Below are 23,003 nucleotides of genomic sequence, written 5' to 3'. Positions count from 1 at the left end.
TCAGGTGGCTCTCCTCCAGAACACAGCAAAATCGGCACTTTTGGCTGAAGTTAGCCCAGAAAATCGCACTCATTCATGCCTGCACCCACAAAGACAACAGTGAAGAAAATGATTCTAGGACGCAGTAGCTCGAGAGGCTGCAGGGAAGCCAGAAACTGGGGAAAAGGACAGGAGCAGTGAGTAAGCGAGTCGGCGGACCCACTGGGCAAGGGCTCCCCGGCCGTCCCTGAGAGAGGGAGACCGGTGACCCAGCAGAAGCAGACGAGATTGTCTGTACGAACGTACTAGACAAAAGGCAAATGAGGCAGCGCTGAGGAAGATGCGGAGAGAAAGTGAGCAAAATGGACAACTTTGTGTCAGACTGCACCGCCTCGTTATGTGCAAGGGAACTAGCTCATAGGAAGGAAGGCAGCAGATTGCAGGGGAGGGTGAGGAGGAGACAGAGAGGACACCAATGAAACGGGCATAGGAGGGGGTCAGAACAACCCCGGGAGGGGGCCATCACACTAGCGGGGAAAGCTAGCACCAGGAAGCACGAGAGAGAGGGGGGGCCGCGATGCATCTCCCACTGGGGAGAGAGCATCTGGCACGAAGGGTACATAGTGATAGGGGGGATGTAGGGGGACTTGGGAGGATGGGGGAGAGCAGAGGGGGGCAAAAAAGGGGAATCAAGACCATGGGGGAACACAGCAATAAGGAAGGGATGGGCTCGAGCCTGGCTTCAGCAGGTCAAGTTCGGAAAGATGGCACTGTAAGTAGCCACTTTATAGGGTTCCTAAACAAAGGGAAACCCCGGAGTACAGGAGCTCATCCACGTGGCATACACACAGTTGGCGGCCATGTAAGGTGCCCCCTGGACAAAGGGAAACCCCGGATCGCAGGGGCCCGGCTTCATGACGAGAACAGTGACCTTGGCCATTTTAGATGGCCCCCTAACAAAGGGAAATCCCAGAGTGCAGGGGCACATCCAACAGGTAAGTATGGTTGATCCTGCAGGAAGTGGGGGACAGACATCCCTCACCAGGATAGTCACCTGGAACGTTCGGGCATTAATGGTTCAGTGAAAAGATCCAGAGTCTTTGCCCACCTGAAAAGTCCGATAGCTGACATAGACTTCCTCCAAGAGACACACCTGTGAGAGAAGAACCGACTGCGGGTAAGGAAGGGCTGGGTGGGTCAGACCTACCATTCCTGCTACGGGACGAGAACTAGGGGGGTAGCAATTTTGATAGGCAAGAGGATGGTGTTCACTGTGACAAAGACGGTTACAGACCAAGGGGGATGGTACAGCATGGTCAATGGTGTGCTAGATGGGGCACCATCAGTAGTCTTGGTGAACGTGTACACGCCCAACTGGTACAACACGGAATTTATAAAGAAGACCATGGCGGAAATCCCCGTCATAGATATGCACCGACTGATCATGGGGTGGGACTTTGACTGTGTACGAGAACAACTGACAGACAAATCAAACTCCAGAACAGGGGAAACGAGAGGCATGGCTAGGGAACTGAGAAGGTTTGTGGAGCAGATGGGGGCAGTGGACCCATGGCAGTTCATGCACCTAGGTGAGGAGGAATTCTCATTCTTCTCACCAGTACATAAGGTCTACACCCGCATTGACTTCTTTATAGTGGGGAAATCGGTGCTTCCAGAGATAGTCAGAGTGGAATACTGTACGATCGTATTCTCTGACCATGCTCCCCATGACATGGCTGTGAGGTTAGAGATGGGCCGTGCCCAGCGCCTCATATGAAGGTTGGACACGACCCTCTTGGCCGACAATGTCTTCTGCCAGAAAACATCACAGGCCATAGGCAAGTACGTTACTAACAACCGGATCAGGGAACCTTTCACATTCTGGGAGGCACTGAAGATGATGATTAGGGGAGAAATTATTGCCTACAAGGCTCGTAGAGACAGGGAAGAGAGGGCGGCTAGGCAACAATTGATCGACCTCATCCTGGAGGTCGACAGAAGGTACTCCGAGGCCCCGACAATAGAGGTACTGGTGGAGATGAAATGGACTTTCACCTGCTATCCACCAGGCAAGCAATGTACCAACTCACCAGCCATGGGTGACCTTTTTTCGAGCATGATGTCAAGGCTAGCTGCCTGCTAGTTCACCAGCTGGAAAAGCAGGCAGCCAGGAGGAGAATAGCACAGGTGAAAGATAGCATAGGCAGACGGATAGCTGAACAAAAATTGTCAACAAAGGATTTGAACCTTCAACCGGGGACTGTACACCTCCGAGCCCCCCGATGGGGATTCGGGGATGAAACAGTTCCTCGATGGACTGGACATGCCAATCATGAGGGACGATAGATGGAGGGAGTTGGAAGCACCAATATGACTGGGAGAGGTCATGGAGCGCATCAACTCCATGCAGGAGGGGAAGGCACCGGGACCCGATGGGTGCCCAGCGGACATCTACAAAACATTTGCACTGGCACTCTCCCCGTACCTGCGGTAGATGTTCGCAGACTCACTAGCGAAGGTCACCCTGCCTCCAACGCTAACACAGGCCACCATATCGCTGCTACCCAAAAGAGAAAAAGACCCGATACAATGCGGATCATACAGACCCATAATGTGGACGTTAAAATACTCGCAAAAGTCCTGGCAAGAGACTAGAGAACTGGATAGCCGGTCTGGTCACAGAGGACCAAACCAACTTTGTTAAGAGTCGCCAGCTAACTTTGACCATCAGTCAGCTGCTGAATGTGATACTGACCTCATCCGAGAGAGAACACCAGGGGTGATCGTCTCCCTAGACGCAGAGAAAGCCTTCGACAGAGATGAGTGGAGGTACCTCAGAGGTACTGGAGCGGTTTGGGGCAGGGTTCACCTCATGAGTGAAACACCGATACAACACCCCAAGGCGGGTGTTTGGATCAACATCACCAGCTCTGAATACTTCCAGCCTGACAGAGGCACAAGGCAGGGATGCCCACTGTCTCTGCTCTTGTTCCCTCTGGCAATTGAACCGCTGACAATTGCCCTGCGCGAGGGAGGAGGCTGGAAGGAAATCCAAAGAGGTCACAGAGACCACAGAGTCTCGCTCTATGCTAATGACCTGCTCCTCTACATTCCGGACCTGCAAAACGGCATGAAAGAAATCACAAAGCTCCTGGGAGAGTTTGGAACCTTCTCGGGCTACAAACTCAACCTCGGCAGGAGCAAAGTATTCCCGGTGAACCCAATAAGGGGGAGGGGAAGAGTTGGATGGTTACCATTTAAAATAGCCTGAACCAAATTCCACTACCCGGGGATCCAGATAGCCCATGACTGGACACAAATCCACAAGTGGAACCTGACCAGTCTGGTGGAGGAAGTAAAAAACAGACTACTGAGATGTGATGCACCCCCACTCTCCCTGGCGGGGAGGGTGCAGACGATCAAGATGATTGTACTGCCCAGGTTCCTCTTCCTGTTCAGATCCATCCCGATCTACACCACCAAGGCCTTTTTTCAAACAATAGACAAATGAGAATCCCCAAAACAGTCCTGCAAAGGAGAAGAAGCAGAGGAGGCCTGGCCCTCCCAAATTTTCAATACTGCCACTGGGCAGCCATGGCCGAGAGAGTGAGGGGATGGGTGTCGGACCAAACACGGAATGGATGAGGATGGAGGAGAGCTGCTGTACAGGAACGACCCCCCAGGCCCTTGTCATGACAGCACTGCCATCCCCGCCAGCAAAGCACTCAACCAGCCCAGTGGTGGTAGCAACCCTGAGAACCTGGAACCAGATGAGGCACTTCGGTATTACTGAGGTGTCCACAATGGTCCATGTCTGCGGCAACCATAGATTTCCACCAGCCGTACTTGTCGTCATCTTTAAGAGTTGGAGGCAGGACAGGACACTGGCGGTTAGGGACTCTTACACGGGGGATAGACCAGCAACCTTATAGGAGCTGACGGAGAGACTGGAACTACTGAATGGACAGGAATTCTGACATCTGCAAGTCAAAAACTTTCTCCGCAAGGAGACAACAACGTACCCAAGGACCCCGATAGACACAATGTTGGAGGAGTTACTGGACGCAGACAGTCCGGGAAAGGGGAACTGTGGGAACATATGCGTAAGACTTTTAGAAAGGATACGCTTGTCACTGGACGAATCAAGAGAAGAATGGGAGGAATTTGACTGCTGAAGTGTTCCCCGACTGGAAGGGAACATTCCTGCCTGGTGATTGTTGCGCGATGTCCGTTCATTCGTTGTCGCAGCATCTGCATGGTCTCGCCAATGTTCCCTTCCAGTCGGGGAACACTTCAGCAGTCAAGGGCATTCAGCCTCTGATCTCCGGGTAAGCGTTCTCCAAGGCGGCCTTCAGGACCCGCGTCAACGCAGAATCGCCGAGCAGAAACCTATAGCCAAGTTCCGCACACATGAGTGCGGCCTCAACCGGGACCTGGGATTCATGTCGCATTACATTCATCCCCCACCATCTGGCCTGCGAAATCCTACCAACTGTCCTGGCTTGGTACAATTCACACCTCTTTAACCTGGGGTTACCCCATCTCTGGATCTGTAAAGATTTAATCACCTGCTAATGCTCGCATTCCAAGCATTGTTTGGCATCTTTGAATTTGTCTATATATGTGTTTCTGGAACAGACCTCTTCATTCACCTGAGGAAGGAGCAGCGCTCCGAAAGCTAGTGACATCGAAACAAACCTGTTGGACTTTAACCTGGTGTTGTAAGGCTTCGTACTGTGCTCACCCCAGTCCAACGCCGGCATCTCCACATCATAGACCAAAGTGGCAGCAGTGTGTACCATCTGCAAGATGCACTGTAGAAACTCACCATGATTTCTCAGACAGCACCTTCCAAACCCACGACCACTACCATCTAAAATGACAAGAGCAGCAGAGATGTGGGAATTGTTTCCTACTGGAATTTTGCCTCCATGTTTCTCACCATCCTGACTTGGAAATATATCTCTATTCCTTCACAGTCATTGGGTCAAAATCAAGGAACTCTCTCCCTAGCAGCCTTTGGAACCTACATCACATGGACTGCAGTGGTTCAAGAAGGCATCCCATCAAGGGCAATTATGGATGGACAATAAATATTGGCCTAGCCAGACTTGCCCACATCCCATGAATGAATTTTAAAAATCCAAAACTCAAGTAAATACTTTGCAAAATTTATAAGATTAACCAATTGGGCCAGTAGTGCTTTAAAGATTCACATAGGTCTTGAGGTTTATTTGGCCTTTTACTTACTTCTGGCAAAGTTTTCCTTTCAAAGATCCTCCAAACAATTCACAATTGTCAACTCCCAGTTCTTCACAGGCACAGCTAACGTCTGAAGAGTAGCCACATCAAGTCTGAACTTTCTTGGATCTAATACTTTTTAACTTGGAATGTTGTATCTAGAGCTCTCCCTCTCTTCCTTCTCCTTCTCAGCTTTGCTACCCCAGAATTTTAACTCAATGCTTCCACTTTTTTTGTTAAGAAAGGGTTCAATCTCTTTTAGCCGATGCAGTGAATTTCAAATGAGCTCTCCTGAAATGAGATAGAATCATAGAATCATAGAAGTTTACAGCATGGAAACAGGCCCTTCGGCCCAACCAGTCCATGCCGCCCAGTTTTTACCATTAAGCTAGTCCCAGTTGCCCGCACTTGGCCCATAACCCTCTATACCCATCTTACCCATGTAACTATCTAAATGCTTTTTAAAAGACACAATTGTACCCGCCTCTACTACTACCTCTGGCAGCCCATTCCAGATACTCACTACCCTCTGAGTGAAGAAATTGCCCCTCTGGGCCCTTCTGAATCTCTCCCCTCTCACCTTAAACCTATGCCCTCTAGTTTTAGACTCCCCTACCTTTGGGAAAAGATGTTGACTATCTACCTTATCTATGCCCCTCATTATTCTATAGACCTCTATAAGATCACCCCTAAGCCTCCTACGCTCCAGGGAAAAAAGTCCCAGTCTATCCAGCCTCTCCTTATAACTCAAACCATCAAGTCCCGGCAACATCCTAGTAAATCTTTTCTGCACTCTTTCTAGTTTAATAATATCCTTTCTATAATAGGGTGACCAGAACTGCACACAGTATTCCAAGTGTGGTCATACCAATGTCTTGTACAACTTCAACAAGACGTCCCAACTCCTGTATTCAATGTTCTGACCAATGAAACCAAGCATGCCGAATGCCTTCTTCACCATCCTGTCCACCTGCGACTCCACCTTCAAGGAGCTATGAACCTGTACTCCTAGATCTCTTTGTTCTATAACTCTCCCCAACGCCATACCATTAACTGAGTAGGTCCTGGCCTGATTCGATCTGCCAAAATGCATCACCTCACATTTATCTAAATTAAACTCCATCTGCCATTCGTCGGCCCACTGTCCTAATTGATCAAGATCCCGTTGCAATCCTAGATAACCTTCTTCACTATCCACTGTGCCACCAATCTTGGTGTCATCTGCAAACTTACTAACCATGCCTCCTAAATTCTCATCCAAATCATTAATATAAATCACAAATAACAGTGGACCCAGCACCGATCCCTGAGGCACACCACTGGTCACAGGCCTCCAGTTTGAAAAACAACCCTCTACAACCACCCTCTGTCTTCTGTCGTCCAGCCAATTTTGAATCCAATTGGCAACCTCACCCTGGATCCCGTGAGCTTTAACCTTCTGCAACAAGCTACCATGCGGTACCTTGTCAAAGGCTTTGCTAAAGTCCATGTAGACAACGTCTACTACACTGCCCTCATCTACCTTCTTGGTCACCCCCTCAAAAAACTCAATCAAATTTGTGAGACATGATGTTCCCTGTTCAGCAACCAGATTGTTCTAAATGCAAAAAGTATGCTTGCAACATAATAATAATCTTTATCATCACATTACCTTAACACTGCAATGAAGTTACTGTGAAAAAAACCGCACAACCACAATATACTCTCGATTAGAATTAACTTCTGGTTGATTCCTTCTCCTGGCAGATTGGTCATATGATCATTTACTGTGAGCCAAGTGTTCCACCACAAATCATTTTTTTCCAAAGAAGCCTAGCTCTTAGAGGGGCCTGTGTGCTAACATAATTTTTCATCTCCCATAAAAACACATGGGCCATCAAGGTGCTGATGTCCCATACATGTGACTGAAGGCATTGGTAGCCATTAATGCCACGGGTGCAGCTGGTTCACATAGAATCATAGAATTTACAGTGCAGAGGAGGCCATTCAGCTCATCGAGTCTGCACTGGCCCTTGTAAAGGGCACCCTACTTAAGCCCACGCATCCACACTATCCCCATAACCCAGTAACCCCACCTCACCTTTTGGACACTAAGGGGTAATTTAGCATGGCCAATCCACCTAACTTGTACATCTTTGGACTGTGGTAGGAAACCGGAGCACCCGAAGGAAACCCACACCGACACGGGGAGAAAGTGCAAACTCCACACAGTCAGTCACCTGAGGCCGGAATTGAATCCGGGACCCTGGAGCTGTGACGCAGCAGTGATAACCACTGTGCCGCCATGCATCTGTTCTCTCTCACAAAAGGTCTTTATGGATCAGGTGTTAAGCCTTACTCCTGACTTCACTGCTGAGTTAGAGCTTTATCACACTCTGCTCCTTTTTCATGCCCTTATATTGTTGCAGCAAATCCATTCCATCATAAGTACCGGTTTGCAAACTGTGCATCTCCTGTCTTTTCTGTTCCTTGTCTACTTTCCTCTCCTGCACCAGGAGATATTCATCAATTCTAACCGCGCTTCTGCTGTGTGCCAGAAAACTGCTGTGCACCATTGACATCTAGTCAGTGCTTTGGTGATCATTTACAATCTTATCCTACATTCAGTTGATTAATGCCTGATGTGACCTAGAGTTTAATGCTCACTCTGCTTTTATATTCACTGTTCAGACCATCATACTTCATTAATTTCTCACAATTGGCTTTTAATGGTACCTTAATAAGCAAAATGCAAGTTGTTTTTCTACTTTCTCTGAGCGAACTTTTGAACTATAACAATCCTTAGCAATATTAATCAGTAAACCAGTAAATATGGCACATATCGTTGCAAGTGTATCTTTAAGCAATAGATGGTCTTTATCAAGTTCAAACATTCCCTTTTAATTTTGGAGCATTTTAAAATGTTTAGTGCATGACAGCATAAAGAACAATTCACACCAAGGTCACAGGCATAGACTCATGAGCAAATGGAAGCTGTCTTTGCTGAATAAACTCACCAGCTTTGACTGGTGTCGCAATAATGTTGGATATTTTGACTTCCCATTGCCTCAGGAGTTTTCTTGCACAACTTGAATCTAACAGTGATTAGGCTCATCTTACTTATTTATAGCACTCTCCACACGGAATTTTGACAAATGAAGAGGGAAATCATTTACGTGCATGTCAGCTGACAGTTCTTTATGAGCTTAATCTCTGTAGGGGCATTTGTTGGCACTACAAACCATAAGCTGGGCACCTCACCACGTGGCACTGTTCCTACGAAACTCACAGCACGAATGAAACTTCACAAAAGTGAAACAGGCTCGAGAGGCTGAATCGCCTAGTCTTCTTCCTCTGTGGTTCCTCACTGATTTCAACTGCTGCATATCAGAAGAAGGAATTCTTACAAGCATGGGCACCCCGCATATTGAAATCCTTTCCATTAGCAGTAGCACTGAAGGAAGGAATGGATGACAATGAGATGGAAATGGAAGGGGGAAGAAGCTGCAGTCAATTCTTTGGAAGTGTGGGTAGAAGGCTTGCGCCATCATTATCTAAGAGGCGAAGCAGAGAGGCGGCTGTAGTTGGGGAAAGAAAAATACCAGCATAAATGCGAGGATTCTGGAAGAAGACTATCAACCTGAACTGGAAAAAAGGTAGAGAAAATGACCAGATTGAAATGAGTAAAGTGGATGGAGAAGAGTGCCTGTGGGAATTGGTCAGGTTGAAAGTAGAGATTGGGCTGGATTTTTACACAAATTGGCTGTCCACCCTCCCTGCACTTATGTAAAAACCAACGTGATGACGTCAGGTCCACAATCCGACATCATCACTCCAGTCTCTGATCTTCTGGAAGACAAGCTGGTGCTGACATTGGAAGCTTTCCTACCATTTTTAAAAACATAATTAACAAGCTACTGAGCTTGTTAAAGACCCAATTGACAGCCACTTTTGTTGCCCACTCCATTTTTAAGTAGAAAGATGGGAAAAGGTTTGGGAATAATTTACTTCAGGAATGAGGAGGTGGCACCAGGCTGAATTAAAAGGCTGGTAAACGGGGCAATCTGCTGTTGAAGATGGCAGCATTTGGCTATTATGAGACTGAACATATTCATTGCTTTTAGGCTGCTATGACAACAAAGAGAGTGAGAAGACTGGAACCCTTTAAATCTTTATTTATTATTTTTTAATATAAATTTAGAGTACCCAATTCATTTTTTCCAATTAAGGGGTGATGCACATTTAATTACGATGAGGCGAGAGTAGAGTGTAATCGAGGCTTTATTACGCAGAGATGTGTAGCCTGCCGCAGCTGCTGCTGAAATGGCTGCAGCTCGGAGAGCACACACATTTATACTCCGCCTACTAGGCGAAGCCAGCAGGCAGGGATCTACCCCTGTATCTGCAGTACAGGGGCCTTACCGTAATACCCCTCGTATGCGGTATATTCAATACAACAGTGGTGACTACCACATTCAACCCCTGTTAAAAAGAGACCAGCGGGGGTGGTGGAAAACTATTTACATTCAGGAGTTTAACATTTTAAGGGAAAGTTTACAAATTCAGACGATCGGGCGCCTTGATCTGTCATTGCGAGCACCGCAGTTCTGGTGGCGATTTCAGCGTCGGTTCGGTCGTCGGTGACTCCGGGAGCGTGTCGACCTCATCTTCATCCCCGGGTGCGACCAAGAGGAGGACGGGTCGTCCTGGAGCGGGGGCTGTGGTGGGGTGCGCTGGGCGGAGGTAGGGTCGCGCCGGAGCAAAGGGGGGGGGGGGACCCAGCTGGTGCCAGGTCCCTGAGAGAGACTGTCTTGGCGGCCGTCGGGGTACACTACGTAGGCGTACAGCGGGTTCGTGTGGAGTAGGTGTACCCTCTCAACCAACGGGTCCGCCTTGTGTAGCCGCACGTGCTTGTGGAGGAGGACAGGTCCTGGAGCTGCCAGCCACGTTGGGAGCGAAACCCCGGAGGTGGACTTCCTGGGGAAGTCAAGGAGACGTTCACGGGGAGTTTCGTTAGTCGCAGTGCAAAGGAGCGACCGAATGGAGTGAAGGGCGTCGGGGAGGGTCTCCTGCCAGCGGGAGGCCGGGTGATTTCTGGACCGTAGGGCCAGCTGGACGGCCTTCCAGACCATCCCATTCTCCCGCACCACCTGCCCGTTTCCCCGGGGGTTGTAGCTGGTCATCCTGCTCGAGGCAATGCCCCGATTGAGCAGGTACTGGCGCAGCTCATCGCTCATAAATGAGGATCCCCAGTCGCTGTGGACGTAGGCGGGGAAACCGAACAGAGCGAAGATGGTGTTGAGGGCTTTGATGACGGTGGCAAAAGTCATATCGGGGCATGGGACGGCGAAGGGGAATCTGGAATATTCGTCGATCACATTATGAAAGTACGTGTTTCGGTCGATGGAGGGGAGGGGCCCTTTGAATTCCACGCTGAGGCATTCAAAGGGGTGGGAGGCCTTCACCAGGTGCGCTCGGTCTGGCCGGTAGAAGTGCAGTACCCCCGGATCACCATGGAGTGCGATCCGGAGGCCAGGGAGATTTTCTGGTTAATGGGGTATACCGTGAGGGAGCAGCGCCTTACCGTATCGGGGTGGATGAAGCTCTCAGTGCTCCCGGAGTCCAGAAGGCAGGATATCTTGTGCCCGTCGACCTCCACTGTCGTCAACGCGGTCGTGAGGTTGTGCGGTCGGGACTAGTCGATCGTGATGGAGGCGGGACGCGGCTGGTCGGCGGCGGTTGAAGGCGATGAACGGCCCGATGTGGTGGCCGACGAGCAGGGATCCTGAGGCGGGGAAGATGGTGGCGCCCATAGGCCACACGTATCCTGAGGCAGGCAAGATGGCGGCACCCACGGGCCGCACATGTTGTGAGGCGAGCAATATGGCGGCACCCACGGGCCGCACGTGGTCTGAGGCGAGGAAGATTGTGGCGCCCACGGGTCGCACGTGGGGCATGCAGGGATAATAGCGGCGATCAAGCGGGCCTGGCACACAGCAGCGAAATGTCCTTTCTTCCCGCAGGCCTTGCAGAGCGCGCTCCTCGCTGGGCAGTGCTGCCAGAGGTGTTTTGTCTGTCCACAGAAGTAGCACTCGGGTCCCCCAGGCCTGGGGTTGGCTGGGGGCGGTCGCTGATGGGGTCCACGATGGGGTGTTCGCTGGCGGGGTCCACGATGCCCAGGAGGGGTGGGCCGTGTGGTCGGGGGCGTATGCCTGTATATTGCGTGAGCGAGATGGCGAGTTTCTTGGTCGCCGCGAGGTCGAGGGTGTCATGATATTCAAACACACATCACAACACACACATCATGATAGACAGACCAACAGACCAATTAGCACACATAACACGACAGCCAATCACAGACAAGAGCAGACACAGTATAAGACAAGAAACACAACACCTCCTGGTCAGTCCATCTGGAGACAGGACAAGGCCAGGACCTCATTAACAAGACACTCACACTGTCACCACGTGCTGAGTACCAAGTCAGATGTGTAAATAACTAGTTGGAATAAAACTGCGTTGTACCAATCGCAACCGTGTTTGTTCGTCTGTACCTCAGAGCACCCAACACCACAGAGGGTAGCCCCTTCTAAGAGGCGCTGGCGAATGTAGGCCAACCCTATGCCCGTAACCAACGCGTCTCTAATTAGCAGGTCAGAATGTTCAATGGCCGAAATGGCCTGGCAGCCGCAGTCTCTCACCAGGGTGTGCAGGGCATGCCAGAAATCATCCACAGACTCACCGTGGAGTTGATGCCACGTGGACAGGAGGTGCCTGGCGTAGATTTTGGTGGTCTGCTGAGTGTAGTTCTCCTTCAGTAGTGCCATGGCTTCTGCGTAGATCAGCGCGTCCCAGATGAGGGGAAAGATATCGGAGCTCAGCTGCGTGTAAAGGATCTGGAGCTTCTGTGACTCTGAAGGTGATTGTGTCGCAGATCCGATGTATGCTTCAAAGCAAGCTAGCCAATGTACAAAGGCCGACTTGGCGTTGTCTGCTTGAGGATGCAGCTGCAGGCGATCAGGCTTGATGCGGAGATCCATCTTTGTAAAATCTCTGTGTAATAAATTGATGCACTATCAATTACGATGAGACGAGAGTAGAGTGTAATCGAGGCTTTATTGCGCAGAGATGTGTAACCTCCTGCAGCTGCTGTCGAAATGGCAGCAGCTCGGAGAGCACACACATTTATACTCCGCCAACTGGGCGGAGCCAGCAGGCAGGGATCTACCCCCTTACCTGTAGTACAGGGGCCTTACCGTAATACCCCTCGTATGCGGTATATACAATACAACAGTGGTAACTACCACAAGGGGCAATTTAGCGTGGCCAATCCACCCACCCTGCACATCTTCGGGTTGTGTGGGGTAAAACCCATGCAAACACGGGGAGAATGTGCAAACGCCACATGGACAGTGACCCAGAGCCGGGATCGAACCTGGGACCTCGGCACCGTGACACAGCAGTGCTAACCACTGCACCACCCTGCTGCCCCTTTAAATCTTCAAATTGGTAGCTGTGATTAACTTCCAATTCACGACATACCGCACTACTGCCTGACATCTCAGCGTGGACGTCTGATTGGGTTCAGATTCTCCGTTCCCAATGTCAATTGGCTACCTTCCCATCAGGCAGTCACTGATTGGTCTTCCGACTCATGGGGCGGGATTCTCCAACCCCCCGCCGGATTGGAGAATCGCCGGGGGCTGGCGTGAATCCCGCCCCCGCCGGTTGCCGAATTCTCCGGCACCGGATATTCGGGCCCCCTCCCCGCCGATTCTCCGGCCCGGCTGGGCCGAAGTCCCGCTGCTGGAATGCCTGTCCCGCCGGCGTGGATTAAACCACCTCTCTTACCGGCGGGACAAGACGGCGCAGGTGGGCTCCGGGGTTCTGGGGGGGGGGCGCGGGGCGATCTGGCCCCGGGAGGTGTCCCCACGGTGGCCTGGCCCGCGATCAGGGCCCACCGATCCGCGGGCGGGCCTGTGCCGTGGGGGCACTCTTTTCCTTCTGCCTTTGCCATGGTCTCCACCATGGCGGAAGCGGAAGAGACCCCCTCCACTGCGCATGCGCGGGGATGCCGTGAGCGGCCGCTGACGCTCCCGCGCATGCGCCGCCTGGCAAAGTCATTTCCGCGCCAGCTGGCGGGGCACCAAAGGCCTTTCCCGCCAGCTGGCGGGGCGGAAATCAGTCCGGTGCGGGCCTAGCCCCTCAAGGTTAGGGCTCGGCCGCTCAAGATGCGGAGGATTCCGCACCTTTGGGGCGGCGCAATGCCGGACTGATTCGCGCCATTTTTGGCGCCGGTCGGCGGACATCACGCCGATTGCGGAGAATTCCGCCCCTGATTCGCCATGCTGAGACAGCGGGGTGGCAGGTGGAAGGGGGGGGGGGTGCAGGACCACACTCTCCCCATTCTGCCTCGCTGTAAAATGCAGCCCATTGTGTGGGGGAAGTGTGGGCAGTTGGATCGGGCAGAATGCCCCTGTTGTTTGGTTCCACAGAGTAAAATACCTCAAAGTGAGGCTGGAGAATTCATTGTTTTTGGTAAATTTTGAACAAGTAATAATCTGGTCAGTCTGTTGAAAATTCAGATGCCACTGCCTTTCTTTTTTGTTTATAAAGCTACAGATTATAAAATATAAAAAAGTGTTTAAAATTTAATAAAATACATTGCGTGGGATTCTCCATCAGCTGACGCCGGAATCGGGAAATGCGCTTGTCCTGTTCGGTTCTGACGCCGAAATTGCGGCGGGCGGCAATTTCATGCCAAAGCGCAATTCTCCATCGCCTCAGCAATGGCGTCAATGTGTTCCAGAACGCACGTATAGTAAATGCCGTTGGCATATCATAAGCGGACCCGACCCGGTATTTTCCGGGGCCTCAGCGATTTTCCGGCTCCAATGGGAAAAATTCCCAACAGCAAGGTTTATATGTGCTTTTAAAAATTATGAACTGGAGTCGTGGCTGATGAGGGAGAGAGAAAGTAGGACACGGAGAGGCATAACTGTGGGCTGCCAGGAGTGAAAGTCAGCATTGATGAGAGGTCGCAGGTCCGGCGGTTCCCTACCAGTTTTCTCCGCCTCCCAGCGGTAATGGGCTGCCTTCTCCTGGGGAGGGGGAAACAGAAAATGACAGTTTTAGACAGTCGTCGACGCATGCAGCCCAGGAGGCAGGTAGCTGGCAGCCTCAGTGGCCAGGGCACCCGGCCATGGCAACCGGTATGGGTGCCAGCATGTGGTGCAGGGTGGGTGTTCTGCTGCCCTCCTGTTGGGGGGGATTACGGGTGTGTGGGACGGGGTTGATGCCAGGGGCACTGTGCTGCCTATTCACCCTGGTTGCCCTGAGGAGGTCATGTTATTTTTTCCTGCACTGCATACCGTTGACTGATGGTGTTGCTGGTGACGCTGACCACCTCTGCCACCTGCGCCCAGGCATGGCGAAGTGTGGCAGCTGGCGGCCTCCTTTCCGGGCCGGGGTACAGAGAGGCCTGCCTCTCCTCCACCGTGTCCAGGAGGGTCTCAAGCTCGGCCTCTGTGAATCTTGGTGCCACGGGTCTTGCTCCCACCTTGTCGCTGGGATGGTGTGTGTTGGGAGTGAAGTGTGTATATGCAGCTGCAGCTTGTCAGCCTCCTGATGTCAATTGTGAAACCGGCGAATCTGGCACCGTTTCCCATTGGAATTGATTGTGTTCCACGTGGCAACGGTGCTAGCCCCTTAACAGTTGCAGAATCGGTCCAAGTGCAACGCCAGTTTTGCTGTCGTGGAGGCCCACGAATCCTGCCACACCATCAACAATTAGTCTCAGGAACGGAGAATCCAGACGATTATTTTTAATGTCAAAAATTTCTAGGGGAGCCTGCCCTGCTCTCCTATAGAGATGCCAGCATCAATTTTGTCTTATACTCCTTTGGTCTTTTATGTACTTTTTTTTTTCATTCAAACAAGTTCAGAATAACTGCAGCTGAAGTTACAAAGCCCCATGTGATTAGTTGTTTTTGCATTTTGCAGGCTGAAGCTCACGGCTGTTCTCAACTTGTCAGCTTTTGTGGAAGCTGTTGGCCAGCTTTGCAGTTTTTTTTAAGACGTATGGATCCATTGCCAATCATTGGTTAGCCAGTGATGAGTTTTTTGAGACTTTGCCTAATTTTGCACCTGTTTTTTATATATCTGCGATGCTATATCAATCAGTTGGTCATTCCCGGGGACAGGATTGATTGAAAACAATTTCAAACAAAAGTTCAGGAGGGCGGAAAATCAGACAGGAGGTGGAGAGATGGAGAGGGGAAAAAAATGCCTTGGAGCGATTCAAGCACAAGGATTAGAATTTTACATTTGAAGTTTTTTACTGGGGGGGGGGAGGGGGCGGCGGGGTGAGGGGACGAGCAGCCAAGTGGGGTCACGAGGTCAAGCAGAACTTGACGTAGGATGGGACATGGCTAGCAAAGTTTTGGATGAGCTGTAAAAGATGTGGAGAGGCTGGTGATGAGAGTGTTGAAGTACTTGAGTTTGGAGATGAAAAAGGCAGGAATGAAGTGAGCTGAGATGGGTTGAGGTGAGCAACGTTACGGAGGTGAAGTGGACAGCCTTTGCCTTGGAGCGGATATAAGTTGGAAACTCAGTTCAGCATCAAACAGAAGGGTGAGGTTGTCACAACGTTGGTTCTGCCCGGGGCAGTGACCGGGTAGAGGGATAAGGCTGGTGGAGGAGGCAATGAGTTAGTGTTTGGTGCCAAAGATAATTTCTTATTGTTTATTTGCTGTTTATTTTTTTTTACTTTTGATTTTTCTTGCTGGGAATGTTAATAAAAGCTAACTTAGCAAAGTGAAAATGTTATTAGTTCTGGCATGGCTACCTCCAAGAGGATATTGAGGTCATGGAGAGAATTCAGTGAAGAGCGAAAGGCGTTATTTCTGTATGATATGAGGACAGACTCATAGAAATGAGACTGTTTTCATTGGCTGATGGGACATTAAAGACAAAACAATCCAGATTTTTAAATCTTGCAGTGAATGAATGACATTGATGCAAACAAGTTATAATGCAGGGATATGAGCATGAATGAATTTAAAATTAACTATGATGCCCCATCGTTCAGGGGCCTGCCAGTACTCACTGGCAAGGGACTGAGGGATGACCGACACACAGAGGCAGAATGGTAAGAATGTTGATAAATAAATCACGAAGCAAACTATTTCGTGATCCAAAACTGCTCAGCCCAAGACCGCAAGAAACGTTAGAGAGCCGTGAACACCACCCAGTCCATCACACAAACGCATCTCCCATCCATTGATTCTGTCGACACCTCCCACTGCCTGGAGAAAGCGGGCAGCATAATCAAAGACCGCTCCCACCCGGCTTACTCACTCTTCCAACTTCTTCCATCGGGCAAGAGATATAAAAGTTTGAGAACACGCAAGAACAGATTTAAAAATAGCTTCTTCCACACTGTTACCAGACTCCTAAACGACCCTCTTATGGACTGAGGTGATTAATACTACACTCGGTATACTTCACCCGATGCCTGTGTCGATGTATTTACATTGTGTACCTTGTGGGCAGCACGGTAGCACAGTGGTTTGCACTGTTGCTTCACAGTTCCAGGTCCCAGGCTCAATTCCCAGCTTGGGTCACTGTTCTTGTGGAGTCTGCATGTTCTCCCCTGTGTCTGCATGGGTTTCCTCCGGGTGCTCCGGTTCCCTCCCACAAGTCCCGAAAGACGTGCTGTCAGGTAATTTGGACATTCTGAATTCTCCCTCTATGTACCCGAACAGGCGCCGGAATGTGGCGACTCGGGGCTTTCACAGTAACTTCATTGCAGTATTAATAGAACATAGAACATAGAACATACAGTGCAGAAGAAGGCCATTCGGCCCATCGAGTCTGCACCAACCCACTTAAGCCTTCACTTCCATCCTATCCCCGTAACCCAGTAACCCCTCCTAACCTTTTTGACACTAAGGGCAATTTAGCATGGCCAATCCACCTAACCTGCACGTCTTTGGACTGTGGGAGGAAACCGGAGCACCCGGAGGAAACCCACGCACACACGGGGAGAAGGTGCAGACTCCGCACAGACGGTGACCCAGCAGGGAATCGAACCTGGGACCCTGGTGCTGTGAAGCCACAGTGCTATCCACTTGTGCTACCGTGCTGCCCCCCGCTGCTTGTGAGCCTACTTGTGACAATAAAGATTACTGTTATTATTATTGTGTTCCCTATTATGTATTTCCTTTTCATGTACTAAATGATCTGTTTGAGCTGCACGCAGAAAAATACTTTTCACTGTACCTCGGTACACGTGACAATAAACAAATCCAAACCAATCCAATCCAAAATGAAATTTGTCAAATATGTGAATAACAAATTGGACCTGCAGTGAGTTAACTGAACATGATTCCCTATTGTGTAAAATATGTGGTTAAATAAAGCATTGCTTATTATATATCAAATATTTATTTTATTGCCCAAATCTGAAATCATTAAATTCAAACTGTAACAAAATGAGAACGTTTCCACTTGTTTGAATAATATGTCAGATACATAGAAATGTTAGATATGTCTGATTGTCCAAATAGACACAAGGATCAAAAGTTGATAGCCTGTTAAGGTTGGTGCAGTATTAATCTTTTGCCACTAAAATGTTGTCAGTACAATTAATATCATATTATGTACGTTCATAACAATCAACAGACAGAACATCCGAACTTCAATAAACTTGTTTTCCGCTTTGATTCTTTTGAGGACCTGAAAACTGGACGAGGAAATTTCAATGCACCGATTGAAACATCTTGCAGACTATTTGTATTCAGCATCTCGCTTGCTATAGGCCCAAAGCACCCAATGCATTTGATGAGCCGAAATGAAAGTTATAAAGCATGCTTGATTGCTCCTTGCATGTTATTTTACACATTTTTCTTACAGACAATTTTAATTAAAGTTTTTTTTCAGAACCTCAGTTCGAGATTACTAAATTTGAGGAATTATCTACAGTCTTGTGATGAAATGACAAATTTCATAAATATTCTATTCAAAGCTGGTCTTTCTGAAATCAGGTACATCATTACCATTTCAGTGAGCACTAGCAGCTGCTATTTTTGATTAATTCCACAGCTGTATCATAGAACAATAGCTTTATGTTTGTCAATAGTTCTCGGGAGCTTTTGATCGTTTTTCCACAGATTTTTTTGAAGAAGGAATTTATGTTTTACACAGCGCTTTTCATGATCCCAGGACATCCCAAAATGCTTTACAGCCAATTAAATACTTCTGAAGTGTAGTTACTGTGATGATATGCAAACTACCATCTGTGTGTTTAATGTAATTACCAAACTGTAGATAAACATTAGTGTCTGTATGTATAGATTACAATTCTAACATCCGACCACAGGTAGCATGGTGACAGGAGAGCATTACTGGAACGCGGACACATGTGCGGCAGAACGTGGATAGCAGGCATAGAGTCCATGTATGTTGAGTAGCTCCTTAGTCTTTTTTATTTAATTTAGAGTACACAATTATTTTTTCCCAATTAAGGGGCAATTTATTGTGGTCAATCCACCTAGCCTGCACATCTTTGGGTTGTGGGGGCGAAACCTACGCAAACACGGGGAGAATGTGCAAACTCCACATGGACAGTGACCCAAAGCCAGGATCGAACCTGGGACCTCGGCGCCGTGAGACAGCAGTGCTATCCACTGCACCACCATGCTGCCCTCAGCTCCTTAGTCAATAGTAATTAATACTAGTTAATCATAGTTATTTGTATTTAGTCATAGTATCCAACTGTAATCATCGTAGACATCATAGAAACCCTTTAGTGTTTTAATTATTTAACAAACAGTTTTGTTCATTTACAAAGCCGTATGTTCTCTGATCACTTCAACTACAAAGACATCGGCATCCGTGCATACAGAGAACATTACAGTTACTGTTCTAACATAGGAAACACAACAGCCAATTTGCACACAGCAAGGTTTCACAAACTTTAATTTTAATAAGCAGATGATCTGTCTGACACTGGGGAGAATTCAGCCGTTCGTCTTTCAAAGGGTGCCTTAAGATCTTTCAGTCTACATGAGAAGGCAGCTGGGGTCTCGTTTTACACCTCTAATAATGCTGCACACCCTCAGCACTCCACTGGGATATCGGGTGCATTTTATGCCCAAGTCTCTGACATGAGACTTAAATGTTGCAAAAGAAAGTGACTTCTAAATGGTGAGAGGCTAGAAACTGTGGATTTAGGGTTTGAAGAAGAGAAATCACCAACATCTAGTCGAACAGTACAAACATTATTTGAATTCTAATGAACTGCTGAACTTTCATAGAATCCATACAGTGCAGAAGGAGGACATTCGGCCCATCGAGTCTGCACCGGCCCTTGGAAAGAGAACCCTGCTTAGACCCACACTTCCACCCTATCCCCACAGCCTCGTAACCTCACCTCACCTTTCTGACATAAGGGGCAATTTATCATGGACAATCCACCTAACCTGCACATCTTTGGACTGTGGGAGGAAACCGGAGCACCCGGAGGAAACCCACATAGACACGGGGAGAAAGTGCGAACTCCATACACACAGTCACCCGAGGCTGGAATTGAACCCGGGACCCTGGAGCTGTGAGAAAGCAGTGCTAACCACTGTGCCACCGTGCCGCCCACCGATGGCCACATTCCTTAAATTAATTTTAAAAACATTTTTAAAAATTGAATGGCGGAACGGGCTCTGGGTGTTATGTCTTACTACTGGTCCTGCCTTCCTATGATCTCACAACTTCCGAACACAGAGTTGAGAGTGCATCCTTTGTGCTGCATGGCAACCATGGTTCATAACAATTGAATAAAATAGAAAATGCAAGGAATACTCAGCAGGTCAGGCAGCATCTGTGGAGCGAAACTGAGTTTGGGATCAATGGCCTTTCATAGGAAAAAAAATCAAAAATGGAGTTTTGATTTAAATTAAGCCTCATGCATTCACACAAGCTTGGAAAAAAGAGCTTTGAAGTGATCAGCAGTTAAGATGCTAAGGAGTTAGCTTTCGTGTGAGCTATGTTCCCTCAATAAAAATTGAGCAGCTCATTAGCCTGTCTCAGCAAACAAAACATATCTGACACCCACTGCATTGGGACGGTTTTGATGGCTTTTTAGCTGCTAACAGAAAATGGTAAAATTCAGCAGCGGGGTGAGTTAGGACTTTGAAGCAGAAAACCATGAAACAAATAGATCCCCAAAGGTATGTCTGCTTTTTGAAAAGAAATTTGCAGTGGTCAGAAATACTGGGGGACAGTTAGAAATCAAGTAAAAGGAAGTGTGGCAAGTTCGTTGTTTTGGTATTATTCGATGATAAATTGTGCTGATTGAACCAAGTGATCTTGGTCATAACTTGGCTTTGAATGTTCACTTATCACACATTAGTGCTTCCAATATAGTAAACCATCCTCGGAGTGTAAGCAGAAAAAAATTGCACGTAGCTAAGAATGGGACAGAGGACCAAAAGCATGGTCAAAGAGGCAAGTTTTAAGGAATGTCTTAAGGAAGAAAAGAGGGACGAAGAGGCATAAAATATTTCCCGAGGGATTTAAGGAAGATGTTGAGCTGAAGAGTGTATGATTCAAAATCTCAGTTTGGGGTCAACTAGGATGCAGAGTTGTGAACAGTCTTCGAAATTGACCAGCAAGGGGAATCCAATTGGTGGTTAGGAAGTGGAGTTTGTGATAAGGGCAGAAGACAAAATAAAGCAGCTTGACCATTTGTAGCTGATCTTTTCCATTAAGGGTTTGCACAGTCTGTGTTTGGAAAAATTGGAGAGATATGTGAGGACAGCTAAAAGAGACAAACATCCAGATCAGATCACAAAGGGTGAGGGAGGGAGCCGCTCTTGTCACTGCTTTGAATTAATTGCACTTATAAGGAGATGTAAGATAGAGTGAATCAACTCCCTTAAAAGATGTTTAGACTGCTAACAGATGCCACTGAACTTGAGAGGGTATCTTTAGCAAATTTGTAACATTAGCTGTGTGTTTTTTAAATTTTCCTTTACATAATTGTATTATAGCATTCCACATTGCAGGGTAGCTTCTAAATGTCTTAAACTTCAGTGATCAGTGCAGTTGTGCATTTCATTTTTGGCCTCAGCAAGCTGTCTGTAATCAACTTACCTGTATTTGCTCCCTCTGACTGTGTAACAATCCCAGTTTCTGTCACTACCCTTTCCCGCCCCAACGATTCTAACTGATTGTTCCAAGAAACTGGCTGAATTCAAGAATACACATTTCCAGTGCTGCCAATTGATTCAAGCTACAACTCAGTGGAAAATCGATCATTGGCCATACACATTTAAGTAGAAACACCTCTGCAAAACATAGCACGGACATTTTGTTTATAAGGCTAGGTGAATGCTGGCAATGAGAGATTAAGGAGTTGGATCCACATATGTGTTATTGAAGAAGTACATCAACTTTTTTGAACAATATTTTATTGGGAGGTTTGAGGTTTTTGTTATGTGACAATACTTGGAACGACAGCTTGGAAATTAATCTGTAATATTATTGTATGAATGTATATTATCTTTTCCATTAAATTTATGTCCGCTGTTTTAAATTGGTTAACATTTCTGTTAAAGTAGTTGGCAAAGTAATGTAATGAATGCATTATCTGGGTTTTTTTTAGCTTCACAATACATAGCAACTCAAGCAATTCTTTCCTCACTTTCTATTCCATGTAATTTGTGTATGCAGAGCTCTGCCCAATAATTGTCTGAATGCCAGTGACATTTTTAATATGACTTTTGCTTCTTTTCTCCTATGTCAAATCATTACTAATGATGAACAGTTCAAGGTCATCCAGTGGATCGCCTGCAAACATTTCCTTTTTTAACTTTAAAATAATCCAATATTAAAAATACTTTTTTTTTTCAAACAAGTTGTTGCCGTAAAGATATCAGCATGAAATTGTAGAAATGAGACTGTTCCTCTAAATGTACTTACCTTGCTCATAATAAATCAATTTGGATTGAAATCACTTGCTTTAAACTGCTGTTATTGTAAAGATTTTGATCAGTATTATGTTGGAGCCACACTGAATCTTTATGAAACCCAGACTTCTGCAGAGAACATGCTTACAGAAGTTAGGTCTTCATCAGATAAAACTGTGGGTTGCCACTTCCACTTTCCAAAACCATGCAAGTGTCTGAGAAAAGTTGATATGAGAGTGTAACAAGCACCATGTGAAATGTTTCCTCTCCACTTCGCAAGATATGAGGTTGAAAATTACAGAGCGATGTTATTGAACAATTGATTACTGTGTCCATATCCAGTTGCTCTCTCCACTATTTTGAATAGCTTACCATCTTTGTTAAAAAGCAGTGTGAGGATCATAATGTGAGCATATGTTCTATAGTATTCATAAATGGAAAGCTAGAGAGCAATCTACCAAGACCCTTTGGTCCCAAATTTAGTTTTTCTATCCTGTTGTCTTCATCGTGGACTTATCTGTAGGTTAGGGCACAGAAATTGCTTGAGCTGAAGATTGCACAAAAAAGTACAACTAACAATGTCCATCATGAGATGGCCCATTCCAGCAAGGTCCAGCTGATTAAATACAGTTTGATGTGATAAATATTGGGGGTACATTACTTGTGTATTCTCTGGAAAACCTCACTATGTGCGTTGCTTGCCCTGAAAATTTCTCTATATTTACCATAATAGTGTTAGACCCATTTTAACTTCAGAATGTCCAAATTCAGAATGTCCAAAACAGCTCAGTGAATGGTTGAACCAATAAATAGGATCTCCTTAACCAATGAGATCGAAGG

This window comes from Scyliorhinus torazame, chromosome 3, assembly GCF_047496885.1.
Source record: "Scyliorhinus torazame isolate Kashiwa2021f chromosome 3, sScyTor2.1, whole genome shotgun sequence".
Classification (NCBI taxonomy): domain Eukaryota; kingdom Metazoa; phylum Chordata; class Chondrichthyes; order Carcharhiniformes; family Scyliorhinidae; genus Scyliorhinus; species Scyliorhinus torazame.
The sequence above is the reverse complement of the archived record's forward strand: the minus strand, read 5'-3'. Positions refer to the sequence as shown.